This window comes from Bos indicus, chromosome X, assembly GCF_029378745.1.
Source record: "Bos indicus isolate NIAB-ARS_2022 breed Sahiwal x Tharparkar chromosome X, NIAB-ARS_B.indTharparkar_mat_pri_1.0, whole genome shotgun sequence".
Classification (NCBI taxonomy): domain Eukaryota; kingdom Metazoa; phylum Chordata; class Mammalia; order Artiodactyla; family Bovidae; genus Bos; species Bos indicus.
The window spans coordinates 83,534,689-83,549,258 of NC_091789.1; positions in this window are offsets into that span (position 1 = coordinate 83,534,689).

The window sequence follows — 14,570 nt, forward strand, 5'->3', positions numbered from 1 at the left end:
CTCAAGAGTTCTCCATCCATACAGCACTGATGATAAAACATCTAGATTAATGGTGAAAAGATTCTCCACACTGAGGGACACCCAGAGAGGTTCACAGAGTTACATGGAGAAGAGAAAAGGGAGGAGGGAGATAGAGGTGACCAGGAGGAGAAGAGGGAGAATCAAAGGGGGAGAGAGCAGTCTAGCCAGTAATCACTTCCCTATATCCTCTCCACATTCAGGAACCCTCAGAGAGGTTCACGGAGTTCCATAGAGAAGAGAAGAGGGAGGAAGGAGATAGAGGTGACCAGGAGGAGAAAAGGGAATCAAAAAGAGAGAGACAGATCTAGGCAGTAATCAGTTCCCTAAGTGTTCTCCACAGCACAGAACACACACAGAGTTTCACAGGGTTGGGTAGAGAAGATAAGGGGGAGGGAGGATATAGAGGTGACCTGGGGGAGAAAAAAATAGTCAAAAGGGGGAGAGAGCAATCAAGCCAGTAATCACACTCCTAAGTAAAAATGGGTACTGAAGATTGGATTTTTAAAGGTACAAATCTGATAACAAATGCCAAAAAGCCAGGATTAAAAATCTAAATTAGAGGTTACACTCTCACAAATACAATATTAAAAAATCAAAACAAGATCACAAAAGTTATAAAAAGTATATATGAAGTTTGCTTTAAAAATGTGGTCTTTTTTTTACAAGGTAATAGTAGGTTATAAAAATGAAAATTAAAGGAGTAATAGAGGACTTAAAATTAAAAAAATTCTAATTAAAAAATGATAATAGTAAAAATATATCTAGAAATTTCTCTGGAGCTATTGTGAGCAGTGTGGGGTCAGTTCAGTTTCAAATAGTTCCTTGTTCCAGCTTATACTTCTCAAGATCTATAGGCCCCTTCCAATACAGTCAGTGTTAACTACAGGGTTTTAATCTGTTGGTCCTGTCACTTCCAAGGCAGTCCCTCTGTTTATTTTGGCTTCTTCTGTTTGCAGTTCTCTTCAGTGTCTAATTTCTTCCCTGACACAAGGGGGCGTAGGTGGTCACTTATTTAGTCTTACTTGTTCAGTCGTGCTGTGTGGAGGGAAGAACACTGCAAACAAATATCACTGGCATGTGTGGGGAGTGCTCGCAGTGTTTCGGCCACACTGGGTTTGCACCTGCTCACAGCGTGTGTGCTTTTCCAGTCTACACTGCTCAGGCTTCAGATTGCTCTGCAGTGGAACTGTCTAAAGTGGCCCCTGGATTGCGTGCACTTCCCAGGTATAAGCCATTCAGGTTCAGGTTCTTGGGTACTCCACAAAGACGCAGACTCGGTTGGACCTGCATTTTGTGCCCTTCCCAGGTCCGAGCAGCTCAGGCGACTGGGTGTTTGGCGAGCACACTCTCCTCAGGTACGGTGCATCTTATCACCTCCCCAGTCCCAGCCGCTCGATTTCCTGGGTAGCAGTGGGTGCGCCCTCTCAGGTGTGCCATGTGTCTCTTCTGGGGAGCTGAGCCCTGGCTGCCACCCTCCTGGCTGATGTCAACTGTCCAGAATCCCAGGGAGTCTTGGTTAGGAACTGGAAGCCTGTTTGCAGTTTGGTAGAGGATGCCATCTCTGGGGCCAAGTTTGCCCCTTTCTGGCTCTGGTTGCCGCCCACCTGTTTCCTTGCCTGTGGAGAGGGGATGAGCCAGTCCCAGTCCACAGCCGGCTAGCTTTCCTCTGGTATTCGCTGAGTCCTTTGTTCTGTGAGAGGGCCCAGCAGTGCCTTAGGTTAGGGTGTTTTGCGGGATAGTTCTTTCTCTTTTTTTTTCCTCTCTCTCTCTCTGGCTATCCCACAGTTTGGGTTGCTATCTCATGTTAGCTCCCTCAGATTGCCCTCAGGGCATTCAGGCCAGGTCCTTACCCTAAACAGTGCAGCCCGCTCCTCCCTATTCAGCCCCCCACTTGCTCGTGGTGGATGTGAATGTCTGGGCTTCTTCTCTGCTGGGAGTTGCCATTAGGCATGTAGTCTGTGGGCTTTATTTATTTATTTATTTTTCCTCCCAGTTATGTTGCCCTCTGAGATTCCAAAACTTCCCACAGACCTGCCAGTGAGAGGGTTTCCTGGTGTTTGGAAACTTCTCCTCTTTTAAGACTCCCTCCCCAGGATGGGTCTCCACCCCTAACCCTTGTGTCTCTCTTTTTATCTTTTATATTTTGTCCTACCTCCTTTCAAGACTGGTGTCCTCTGCCGGTGTTCAGAGGTTGTTTTGTGGAATTTACTCAGCGTTCAAATGATCTTCCAGTGAATTTGTCGGGGGAAAGTGGTCTCCCCATACTATTCCGCCACCATTTTAGGACCATCCCCTTGAGTTTATCTTTTTGTATGGTGTTAAGAAGTGTTCTAATTTCATTCTTTTGCATGTAGCTGTCCAGTTTTCCCAGCATCACTTATTGAAGAGGCTGCTTTGTCCCATTGTATATTCTTCCCTCCTTTGTCAAAAATAAGGTAACCATAGATGCATGAACTTATCTCTGGGCCCCCCATCTTGTTTCATTTGTCTATATTTCTGTTTCGGTGCCAGTACCATACTGTCTTGATGACTGTAGCTTTGTAGTATCGTCTGAAGTCAGGAAGATTGATTCCTCCGGCTCCATTCTTCTTTTCAAGACAGCTTTGGCTATTTGGGGTCTTTTGTGCTTCCATATGAATTGTGAAACTTTTTGGTCTAGTTCTATAAAAAGTACCATTGGTAATTTGATAGAGATCACATTGAATTTGCAGATTGCATTTCATATTATAGTGATTTTCATGATATTGATTCTTCCTCCCCAGGAACATGGAATATCTCTCCATTTGTTTATGTCATCTTTGATATATTTCATCAATGTCTTATAATTTTCTCTGTACAGTTCTTTTGTCTCCTTAGGTAGGTTTATCCCTAGATATTTTATTCTTTTTGTTGGAATGGTGAATGGGATTGATTTCTCTTTCTGATTTTTCATTGTTAGTATATAGGAATGCAAGTGATTTCTGTGTATTGACCTTGTATCCTGCAACTTTGCTGAATTCACTGATTAGCTCTAGTAATTTTCTGATAGTTTCTTTTGGGTTTTCTATGTATAATATCATGTCATGTACAAACAGTGAGGGTTTTACTTCTTCTTTTCTGATCTTGATTACTCTTATTTCTTTTTCTTCTCTAATTGCCATAGCTAGGACTTCCAAAACCATGCTGAATAATAGTCATGAGAGTGGACACTCTTGTCTTGTTGCTGATCTTAGAGGAAATGCTTTTAGTTTTTCACCATTGAAAATAATGTCTACTGTGTGCTTGTCATATATGGCCTTTGTTATGTTGAGGTAGGTTCCTTCTATGCCCATTTTTGAAGGACTTTAATAAATAATGGGTGCTGAATTTTGTCAAAGGTCTTTTCTGCATCTATTGAAATTATCATATGGTTTTTATCTTTCAGTTTGTTAATTTGGTGTCACATTGATTGATTTGCATATATAAAAGAATCCTAGCATTCCTAGAATAAACCCAACTTGATCATGGAGTATGAGCTTTTTAATGTGTTGTTGAATTCTGTTTGCTAGAATTTTGTTGAGGATTTTTGCATCTGTGTTCATCAGTGATATTGGTCTGTAGTTTTCTTTTTTGTGTTGTCTTTGCCTGGTATCAGGATGATTGTGGACTTTTAGAATGAATTTGGAAGTGTTTCTTCCTCTGCAATATTTTGGATGAGTTTTAGAAAAATAGCCATTATCTCTTCTATAAATGTTTTATAGAATTCACTTGTGAAGCCATCTGGCCCTGGACCTTTGTTTTTTGGGGGATTTTTTATCACAATTTCAATTTCAGTGTTTGTAGCTGGCTTGCTCATAATTTTTATTTCTTCCTGGTTCAGTCTGGGGAAGTTGAACTTTTCTAAGAATCTGTCCATTTCCGGTAGGTTGTCCCTTTTATTAGTGTATAGTTGCTCATAATATTCTCTTATAATCCTTTGTATTTCTGTGTTGTCTGTTGTAAATTCTCCTTTTTAATTTCTAATTTTGTTGACTTGATTTTTCTCCACCCCCCTCTTTTTTTTTCTTGATGAGTCTGGCTAGTGGTTTGTCAATTTTGTTTATCTTCTCAAAGAACTAGCTTTCAGTTTTATTAATCTTTGCCATTGTTTCCTTTGTTTCTTTTTGTTTCTGCTCTGATCTTTATGATTTTTTTCTTCTGCTAACATTGGTTTTTTGGTCCTTCTTTTCCAGCTGCTTTAGATGTAGAATTAGGTTGTCTGATGCTTTTCTTGTCTCTTGAGGTAGGATTGTATTGCTATAAACTTCCCTCATAGAACTGCTTTTGCCACATCCCATAGGTTGTGAGTTGTCATGTTTTCATTGTCATTTGTTTCTAGGAATCTTTTGATTTCCCTTCTAATTTCTTCAGTAACCTCTTAATTATTTAGTAATGTATTATTTAATCTCCATGAGATTGTGTTTGTTGCAGTTTTTTTTTCCTGTAGTTGATATCTAGTCTCATAGCATCGTGGTTAAGAGAAGATACTTGATATGATTTCAATTTTCTTAAATTTACTGATGCTTTATTTGTGGCCCAAGATGTGGTCTATCCTGGAGAATGTTCCATGAGCACTTGAGAATAAAGTGTATTCTTCTGTATTTGGATGTAAAGTCCTGAAGATATCAATTAGGTCCATTTGGTCTAGTATTTCATTTAAGGTTTGTGTTTCATTATTGATTCTCTGTTTTGATTATCTGTCCGTTGGTGCAAGTGGGGTGTTAAAGTCCCCAGCTACTATTGTCTTACTGTTGATTTCCCTTATGTATTGAGGTGCTTCTTTGTTGGGTGCATAAATAGTTACAATTGTTATGTCTTCTTTTTGGATTGATCCTTTGATCATTATGTAGTGGCCTTCTTTGTATCTTACAATATTATTTATTTTAAAGTCTATTTTGTATTAAATAAGGATTGCCACTACAGCTTTCTTTTGGTTTCCATTCGCATGGGATATCTTTTTCCATCCTTTTACTTGCAGTCTGTATGTGTCTCTAGGTCTGAAGTGGGTCTCTTGTAGGCAGCAAAGATATGGGAGTTGCTTTTGTATCCATTCATTCAGTCTGTATCTTTTGATTGGTGCATTTAATCCATTTACATGGCAACCCACTCCAGTATTCTTGCCTGGAAAATCCCAAGGATGGAGAAGCCTGGTGGGCTACAGTCCATGGGGTCACAAAGAGTCAGACATGATTAAGTGACTAACACAACACACATTGATATATATATATATATATATATATATATATATATATATATATACTCCTATTGGCATTTTCTTAATTGTTTTCGGTTTGTTTTTGTAGGTCTTTCCTTTCTCTTGTGTTTACTAACTATATAAAGTCCCTTTAATATTTGTTGTAAGGTTGGTTTGGTGGTGCTAAATTCTTTTAACTTTTGCTTGTCTGTAAAGCTTTTGATTTTCCCATCAATTTTGAATGAGATCTTTGTTGGGTATAGTAATCTTAATTGCAGATTTTCTTCTTTTTAAAATATTTTTATATATTAAATATATAATATTTTTTATATTTTAAATATATCCTGTCATTCCCTTCTGGCCTGAAGAGTTTCTGCTGAAAGATCCACTGATAATCATATGGGTTTTCCCTTGTATTTTACTTGTTGCTTTTTCCTTACTACTTTTAGTATTCTTTCTTTGTGCTTAATCTCTGTTAACTTGATTAATATGTGTCTCAACATGTTTCTCCTTCGGTTTATCCTGTAAGAGACTCTCTGTGCTTCTTCAACTTGATTAACTATTTCCTTTTCCATGTTGGGTAAGTTTTCAACTATAATTTTTTCAAAAATTTTCTCAGTTCATTTCTTTTTTTCTTCTTCCTCTGGGACCCTTATGACTCGAATGTTGGTATATTTAATATTATCCCAAAGGTCTCTGAAGCTACCCTCAATTCTTTTCATTCTTTTTCCTTTATTCTGCTGTTCACCAATTATTTATACCATTATATCTTCCAGCTCACTTATCCAGTTTTCTGCCTCAGTTATTCTACTGTTGGTTTCTTCTGGAGTATCCTTAATTTCAGTAATTGTGTTATTCACCTCTGTTTGCTTATTCTTTGTTTCTTCTATTTCCTTAGTGATTGTATTAACATGGTCAATTGTTTCCTTCATTTTCTCCATTTTATTTTCAACTCTTTGGAGCATCTTTACTATCATTAATCTGAATTCTCTTTCAGGTATATTGCTTATTTCCTGTTTGTTTATTTGGTCTTGTGAGTTTCTACCTTTTTCTTTCATTTGTGTTTTATTTCTCTGTCTTTTTTTTCTAACTTGCTCAACTTCAGGTCTCCTTTTCTCAGGCTTTAGGGTTGTATTTCTTCTTCCTTTTGGTTTTTGCTCTTGGATGGAAAGATTGGTTGAGTGGTTTGTGTTAACTTCTTGTTAGGGGTGACTTGTGCCTTTGTTCTAGTGGGAGGTGGTCAAGCAGATCAAGCAGGTAATCACTGAAATAATGGGACATATACACACACTTAAACACACACAGTTAGCAGAACTAACTAATGCTCAATCTGGAAAACTGAGCCTGAGCAGAGTGCCAGCTGGGGGATATAGCAAAGAGAGGTCAACAATTTAACTTATTTGGTGAAAAAAGAAAGAGTAAAGGAAACAAGGGAGAAGAAGAAGGGAGAGAAAAGAGAAAAGGAAAGGGTGGAAAGAGGCCAAGAAAAAGTAATAAAAGAAAAAATAGAAAAGCAAAGCTAAAGACATATGTGAAAAATATTTTTATATATTCAGAAATAGCTACAGCTGGTAAAGAAATATAAGAAAATCAGTCGAATATATCAAAAACAAAATCAGAAAAATCACAAATAAAGGTGAAAAAAAGAGAGAGAGAAATCTTAAAATAAATTTTTTTTGAACAGGGAAAACAAAGAGGAAAACTCCACTGCACTGCAAAAGGCTAGTGTGAAGGTAGAAATATGTAGGGGGAATAAAGTGTGATTTATAAGAAAAAAAAGTCTTCAAAGTCATAGTTCTTCTTTGTTGTGGAGTCTGCCCCCATGGATGGGGTTGGATTCGTGTCCTGTGATATTTTCCTGGTTGGGAGAGCTTGTTCCTGTATTCTGGTTGATGGAACTGGATCTCATCTCTCTGAAGGGCAATGCAGTGTCCAGTAGTAGCTATGGGGGTGTCTATGGTTTCAGTATGTCTTTGGGCAGTCCTTCTGGCTTTGGCAGTGTCAGACACGTCTATTTCCACAGCCACTTCAAAGTGGTCCTTTTAGAATATCTTCACTGCTGCCAACCCCCTACTTGTCCCTTAAATCTTTGCCAGTGCTTCTGCTCACTGGTCTTGCCCTGCACAGCACGCCAAAGCTTGCTAGGAAGGGGCTTGTGTGGACCTTTTCTTGGCTCCCCCCGACCATGCCCTCTGCATTGCAGAGACTTGTGTGGGCTTCCCTCAGCCCTCTGAACTCTCCCTCTGTGTCATGGGGCCTGTTTACACTTGTCTTGGCCCCCCAGGCCCTCCCTCTGAGTCATAGGGCTTCTGTGCATTTGTCTCAGCTCCCCGGGCCCTCCCTCTGCATCATGGGGCTTGTATGCACTTGTCTCGGATCACCAGACCCAGCCTCTATGCCACGGGGCTTGTGTGCTTGTTGTATTAGCTTGCCAGCCTACCCTGTACGTCGTCGGGGCGGGGGGGGGGGGGGGGGGGGGCGGGGAAGGGGGCGGGGGGAGGGGAAGGGAGGGCTGGTATGTTCTTCTTTCATCTCCCTGTGCTCACCCTCTGCACCCTGAGGTTTGTGTGCACTGCAGAGGTTTGTATGCCATGGCTCTCTTGGGCCCACCCTCTGTGCCACGAGGGTTGTGTGTGCTGGAGTGGTTTGTATGCTGTGCGACTCCTGGCACCCCGGGCCCTCCAATCAGCTGCAGGGGCTTCTGTGGGCTTCTCTCAGTTCCCCAAGCCTGCCGTCTCATCGGGGCCACAGTCCATGAGCTCTTTACAGGCTGAGAAGTGCAGCTTTCTCTGTTTTCTACCCTCTAAGTCCCTGCTTTGCCTGGTTTTCCAAGATTCCACAGCTCCCCTTTGGACCCAGCTCTGAGGGAGCTTCCCAGTGCTCTTCTGGTTTCAGGACTCCATCCTTCCCTCGGGTCACAAGCTCCTGTCCAGAAGTTCTCCATCTTCTCCCTTTTTATGGTTACATCCTCTCTCCTGCCTCATTCCAGGGAGCTTAGTCTACCCCCACTGGAGGCCTGGGGTCTTCTGCTATCATCTAGAGGTTGCTTTGAAGGAGTTGTTCCATATCCTGATGAGCTTTTGATGTATTTGTAGGGAGGCTGGTGATCTCATCTTACTCCTCCACCATCTTCTTCTCTCCTTGAGAAGAATTATTTTTAATTCTTTAAATCTTTTCAAAATTCACCAGTGAAGCCATCTGGTTCTGGACTTTTCTTCATTGGAAGATTTTTGATTACTGTTTCAATTTCTGTACTAGTAATTCATATATTCAGATATTCTATTTCTTTCTGATTAAGTCTTGGTATGTTGTGTATTTTTAAGAGTTTTTCCATTTCTTCTAGGTTGTCTAATTCCTTGATGTATAGCTGTTCATGCTAGATTTTTTGAAAGGCATTTTTTAATGGTTTACTAAAGTTTTCTTTAATTGACATATTCACTTTAAATATATCATCCTTCTGTTTTCTGAATCTCACTGTTTCTTATGAGAAGTCAGATCACATCTTGTTGGGTTTCCCTTGTAGATAACAAGTAACTTTTCCTTTCCTGTTTCCAATATTTCTTCTTTGTTTCTGTCTTTCGATATTTTAAATATGATGTGCCTAATTGGAGATCTAGAATAGTCACTATTATGTGTCAAGTTTGCTAGGCTACAATTTAATCAATAATAATCTAGGTGTTGAAGATATTTTGTGATTGTGATTAAGGCCAATATCAGTTTATTTTAAGTAAGGGAGCATATCCTAGATGGTCTGAGTTGACATGTTTCAATGAGTTGAAGGACGTTCCTGGTGGTCCAGTGGTTAAGACTCTGTGCTTCCACTGTGAGTGCATGGATTTTATTCTTGGAAAGGGAATTAATATCCCACATGCCATAAGGAGCAGCAAGAATAAAAAAATGATTTGAAATATCTTAAGAGCTGCAAGTTCCCTGAAGAAGAAATTCCATCTGTGAGTAGCAACTTTATCTTATACCTGAGGTTTCCAGTCTTCTCTTTTAATGTCTTATTCTGTGGGTTTTGGACTCACCTAGCCAGCTCCACCATCATGTAAGTTGATTACTTATAATACATTTGTTAATGTATTGCTGGTTCTGTTTTTCTGATTATTCAAGGGTGATATATATTTTGCTACTGAAGTAGTTCTAGAGGAACAGAATGTTAAACGAGTGTTTTCTGAATTGGTTCAGGGTTTTCTGGAATTGAATCTCTAAACTGATTAGGTATAACTTTAAAACATTGTAGTCAAACCAAGAACTATAACAGAACTGACTTGTTGTTCCTTGTACTAGAGAAAGCTGAGAAATAAAAGGATGAACCAGGGCTTTAAATTACTGGCTCAAATTTTGCATAAATGGCCAAAAAGATTTTGTATATACTCCACAAGAAGCCCTTATCCCTTGTATCCACAGAGTCAAGATTTATGAAAACCAAACACAGAGTGTTTCATTTTGGGAGTGACTGAATTACAATATAAATTGAAATCACAACTTCTCATGGTGTATTCTGTTAAAATGATGCATTTATTAGGAAAGAAATGAAACAGGAATGTATGAGTACTTCAGTGATGTTGGAGACATCAAATCCCTAAATCCTGCAGGCTCTTTTTTGCTAGTAGAAGCAGCCATTTCACCTCTGCCTAAGGCAATTGGCCTGCTTTTACCTGAAAATTTTATAATAGTTTCTTCTCAAGTAAATACTTTGAAAAGAACAGATTATTTTTCTCAGTGCCTATCCTTGACACTCTCTGGTTTGAGACCTGTAACTAGTTTCAAGTCCCAGCAGGCTCCAAAGAGTGAGATACAAATATAACCTGTGAAGACCTGTACTACATGCCAAAAGAACTACATAACTTTCCCAATTCTTACAGACAGAAATCCAAGGAATAAGAATTGAAATGGGTTTTAATGTTGTGGGATTGTAATGGAAGGTATACAGTTATATAAGGAAGAATTTGTCAATATGGCCCTTTAAGTAGAACACTGGATTGGGTATTTTACTTAAAAGATTAGGAAAGTCTCTAGTAGCTTGTTCAGTTGATAGGATAAAACATGGTTCCAAAAGTGCCTATATTAAATAAACTTGAAATGTCAGAACTGCCTTAGAATACTGTAGAGAAAGTATCAAAAAGGCTTAGGAGGATTGGAATGTTAGAGTGGATTGATTGTGTAAGACCTGCTCACCCACTCGTGGTGAGTCCAGATGGAGGTTTCTATACACTACGACTGATAAATTTGTGAGGGGATTCCCAGTATCCTTGAGAAGGTGTTGTGACTATACTCTGCAGGTCAGAAATCACAGCTTAAAGAGCTATGATTGAACTGGAATCCTTAAGTGCAATAAGGATAAATGAGATAGAAGGGTAGTGGGGCCAAGTGGCAGCACTTAGTTGCTAAATACAAGATAGACAAGTTAGTATAAAGGACACTGGAGCCAAAAAAGTAATCAATATAACATCCCACAAAGACCTACAGCATTGGCTAGTTGATGATGTGCCCACAGAATAGAAGTAGGTGAGTATACTACTAAATTCTTACTTTATTTGCATAAATGGAAGAGTTTTAGGTCAAGTTAATAGAAGTCTAATGTGAATCACCAAAATGAGATTCAAATCTCCTCAATCAGTTTCCCAGCTGAAACCTATTTACAGATTCAGAATCCCTTGAATTAAGGGGAAGCTAGGCACCTTAAGGAAGGACCCATCTACTTTGTCGAAAATTTATGCTGCTAATCTTTCTCCACAAGTTCCTCAAAAGACTCTATAGCTTTTTACCATGGTGATGGTACATTAGGGAAAAATGATTTTATGTTCTGTTTATTACTGTATACTGATACTGTATCACCTAAGTTTTCCATTATGACCTGGATGTTGTCTGCTCCACAAAGCCCTAAAGTTGAGTGTGCACATTAGTACTTCATCTTCAAATGAAAGTGGTGTACATGAGATCAGAATAGAGACGTCCTTGAAAGCACAAGTAAGTCACATGAAGATGTGGCTCAAATACCTATTGTCTTCATTCATTCTACATTACTTTCTTTCTCCCAACTCACATCTGTGGACTCATGAATACTTAGATCAGTCGACTGAAGAAAACTCAAGCCTGTATTACAAATGGCTGTACATGTTATGTGCTGCTAAGTCACTTCAGTCGTGTCCGACTCTGTGCGACCCCATAGACGGCAGCCCACCAGGCTCCCCCATCCCTGGGATTCTCCAGGCAAGAACATTGGAGTGGGTTGCCATTTCCTTCTCCAATGCATGAAAGTGAAAAGTGAAAGTGAAGTCGCTCAATGTAGATACCATCTAAAAGTGGAGAGCTGTAAAACTACAGTTCATTTCTGGGATATCCCTGAAGAAATGAAGTGAAGGGAAATTCTTTCAGTAGGAAAAACCCTTCAACCAGTATGCTTAATTGTTTACTTTGCTTCAAAGAAGAAATGAATGGTTAAAGGTCCGAGTCTATATCTATTCATGAGCTATGATAAATGGTATAGTTGGATGGTCAAATGCCAGAAGGAACACAAAGAAAATTGGTGATAAGGAAGTCTAGGGGGAAAGTATGTGGCTAGACTTCACATAATGGGCAAAAAGTGTGAAAATATTCGTGTCCTATGTGAAAGTTCACCAAAGGATGGCGTTAAAAGGAAGGATTTTAATAATCAAGTGCATTGGAAAACCCATTCTGTGGATATGTCAGTCTTTCTCTAGCCACCCTTATTGCCTGATGGATTCATGAACAAAGTGGCCATGCTGGAAGGGATGGAGATTAATCATGGGCTCAGAAGCATGGACTTCCACACACCAAGGTTGAACAATTAGATCAGATCAGATCAGTCACTCAGTCATGTCCGCCTCTTTGCAACCCCATGAATCGCAGCATGCCAGGCCTCCCTGTCCATCACCAACTGCCGGAGTTCACTCAGACTCACGTTCATCGAGTCAGTGACGCCATCCAGCCATCTCATCCTCTGTCGTCCCCTTCTCCTCCTGCCCCCAATCCCTCCCAGCATCAGAGTCTTTTCCAATGAGTCAACTCTTTGCATGAGGTGGCCAAAGTACTGTAGTTTCAGCTTTAGCATCAGTCCTTCCAAAGAAATCCCAGGGCTGATCTCCTTCAGAATGGACTGGTTGGATCTCTTTGCAGTCGAAGGGACTCCTAAGAGTCTTCTCCAACACCACAGTTCAAAAGCATCAATTCTTTGGCACTCAGCTTTCTTCACAGTCCAACTCTCACATCCATACATGATCACTGGAAAAACCATAGCCTTGACTAGACGAACCTTTGTTGGCAAAGTAATGTCTCTGCTTTTGAATATGCTATCTAGGTTGGTCATAACTTTCCTTCCAAGGAGTAAGCATCTTTTAATTTCATGGCTGCAGTCACCATCTGTAGTGATTTTGGAGCCCAGAAAAATAAAGTCTGACACTGTTTCCACTGTTTCCCCATCTATTTCCCATGAAGTGATGGGACCAGATGCCATGATCTTCATTTTCTGAATGTTGAGCTTTCAGCCAACTTTTTCACTCTCCTCTTTCACTTTCATCAAGAGGCTTTTGAGTTCCTCTTCACTTTCTGCCATAAGGGTGGTGTCATCTGCATATCTGAGGTTATTGATATTTCTCCCAGCAATCTTGATTCCAGTTTCTGTTTCTTCCAGTCCAGCATTTCTCATGATGTACTCTGCATATAAGTTACATAAACAGGGTGACAATATACAGCCTTGAGAAACTCCTTTTCCTATTTGATACCAGTCTGTTGTCCCATGTCCAGTTCTAACTGTTGCTTCCTGACCTGCATACAAATTTCTCAAGAGGCAGATCAGGTGGTCTGGTATTCCCATCTCTTTCAGAATTTTCCACAGTTGATTGTGATCCACACAGTCAAAGATTTTGGCATAGTCCATAAAGCAGAAATAGATGTTTTTCTGGAACTCTCTTGCTTTTTCCATGATCCAGCAGATGTTGGCAATTTGATCTCTGGTTCATCTGCCTTTTCTAAAACCAGCTTGAGCATCAGGAAGTTCACGGTTCACATATTGCTGAAGACTGGCTTGGAGAATTTTGAGCATTACTTTACTAGCATGTGAGATGAGTGCAATTGTGCAGTAGTTTGAGCATTCTTTGGCATTGCCTTTCTTTGGGATTGGAATGAAAACGGACCTTTTCCAGTCCTGTGGCCACTGCTGAGTTTTCCAAATTTGCTGGCATATTGAGTGCAGCACTTTCACAGCATCATCTTTCAGGATTTGGAATAGCTCAACTGGCATTCCATCACTTCCACTAGCTTTGTTCGTAGACTAGACCAAATGGAAGAAAATATCTGTGAATTCAAAGGCAGGGAAGTGGAGTTAATCCAATCAGAGGAGCAAAAAGGAAAAATAATGAAAAATAATAATGAAGATAGCTTAAGAGACTTGTGGGAAACAATCAAGGGGACCAATATATACAATATAGAGAGCTCAAAAGGAGAAGAGAGGGATAAATGGGTAGAAAGCTTATTCGAAGAAATAATGATTGAAAACTTCCCTATCATTAGGAAAGAAACAGACGTACAGATCCAGAAATTCCAGAGATTTCAAATAAGATAAATCCAAAGAGACACAGGCCAAGACACATTATAATTAAATTATCACAAGTTAAATACAAGGATAGTATCTTAAAATCAGCAAGAGAAAAACAACTTGTGTTTATTTTTGTGTATGGCTGCGATCCAAAAGTCTACAAATAATAAATGTTGGAGAGGGTGTGGAGAAAAGGGAACCCTCTTACACTGTTGGTGGGAATGCAAACTAGTACAGCCACTATGGAGAACAGTGTGGAGATTCCTTAAAAAACTGGAAATAGAACTGCCTTATGACCCAGCAATCCCACTGCTGGGCATACACACTGAGGAAACCAGAAGGGAAAGAGACACGTGTACCCCAATGTTCATCGCAGCACTGTTTATAATAGCCAGGACATGGAAGCAACCTAGATGTCCATCAGCAGATGAATGGATAAGAAAGCTGTGGTACATATACACAATGGAGTATTACTCAGCCATTAAAAAGAATACATTTGAATCAGGTCTAATGAGGTGTATGAAACTGGAGTCTATTATACAGAGTGAAGTAAGCCAGAAGGAAAAACACCAATACAGTATACTAACGCATATATATGGAATTTAGAAAGATGATAACAATAACCCTGTGTACGAGACAGCAAAAGAGACACTGATGTATGGAACAGTCTTATGGACTCTGTGGGAGAGGGAGAGGGTGGGAAGATTTGGGAGAATGGCATTGAAACATGTAAAATATCATGTATGAAACGAGTTGCCAGTCCAGGTTCAATGCACAATACTGGATGTTTCAGGCTAG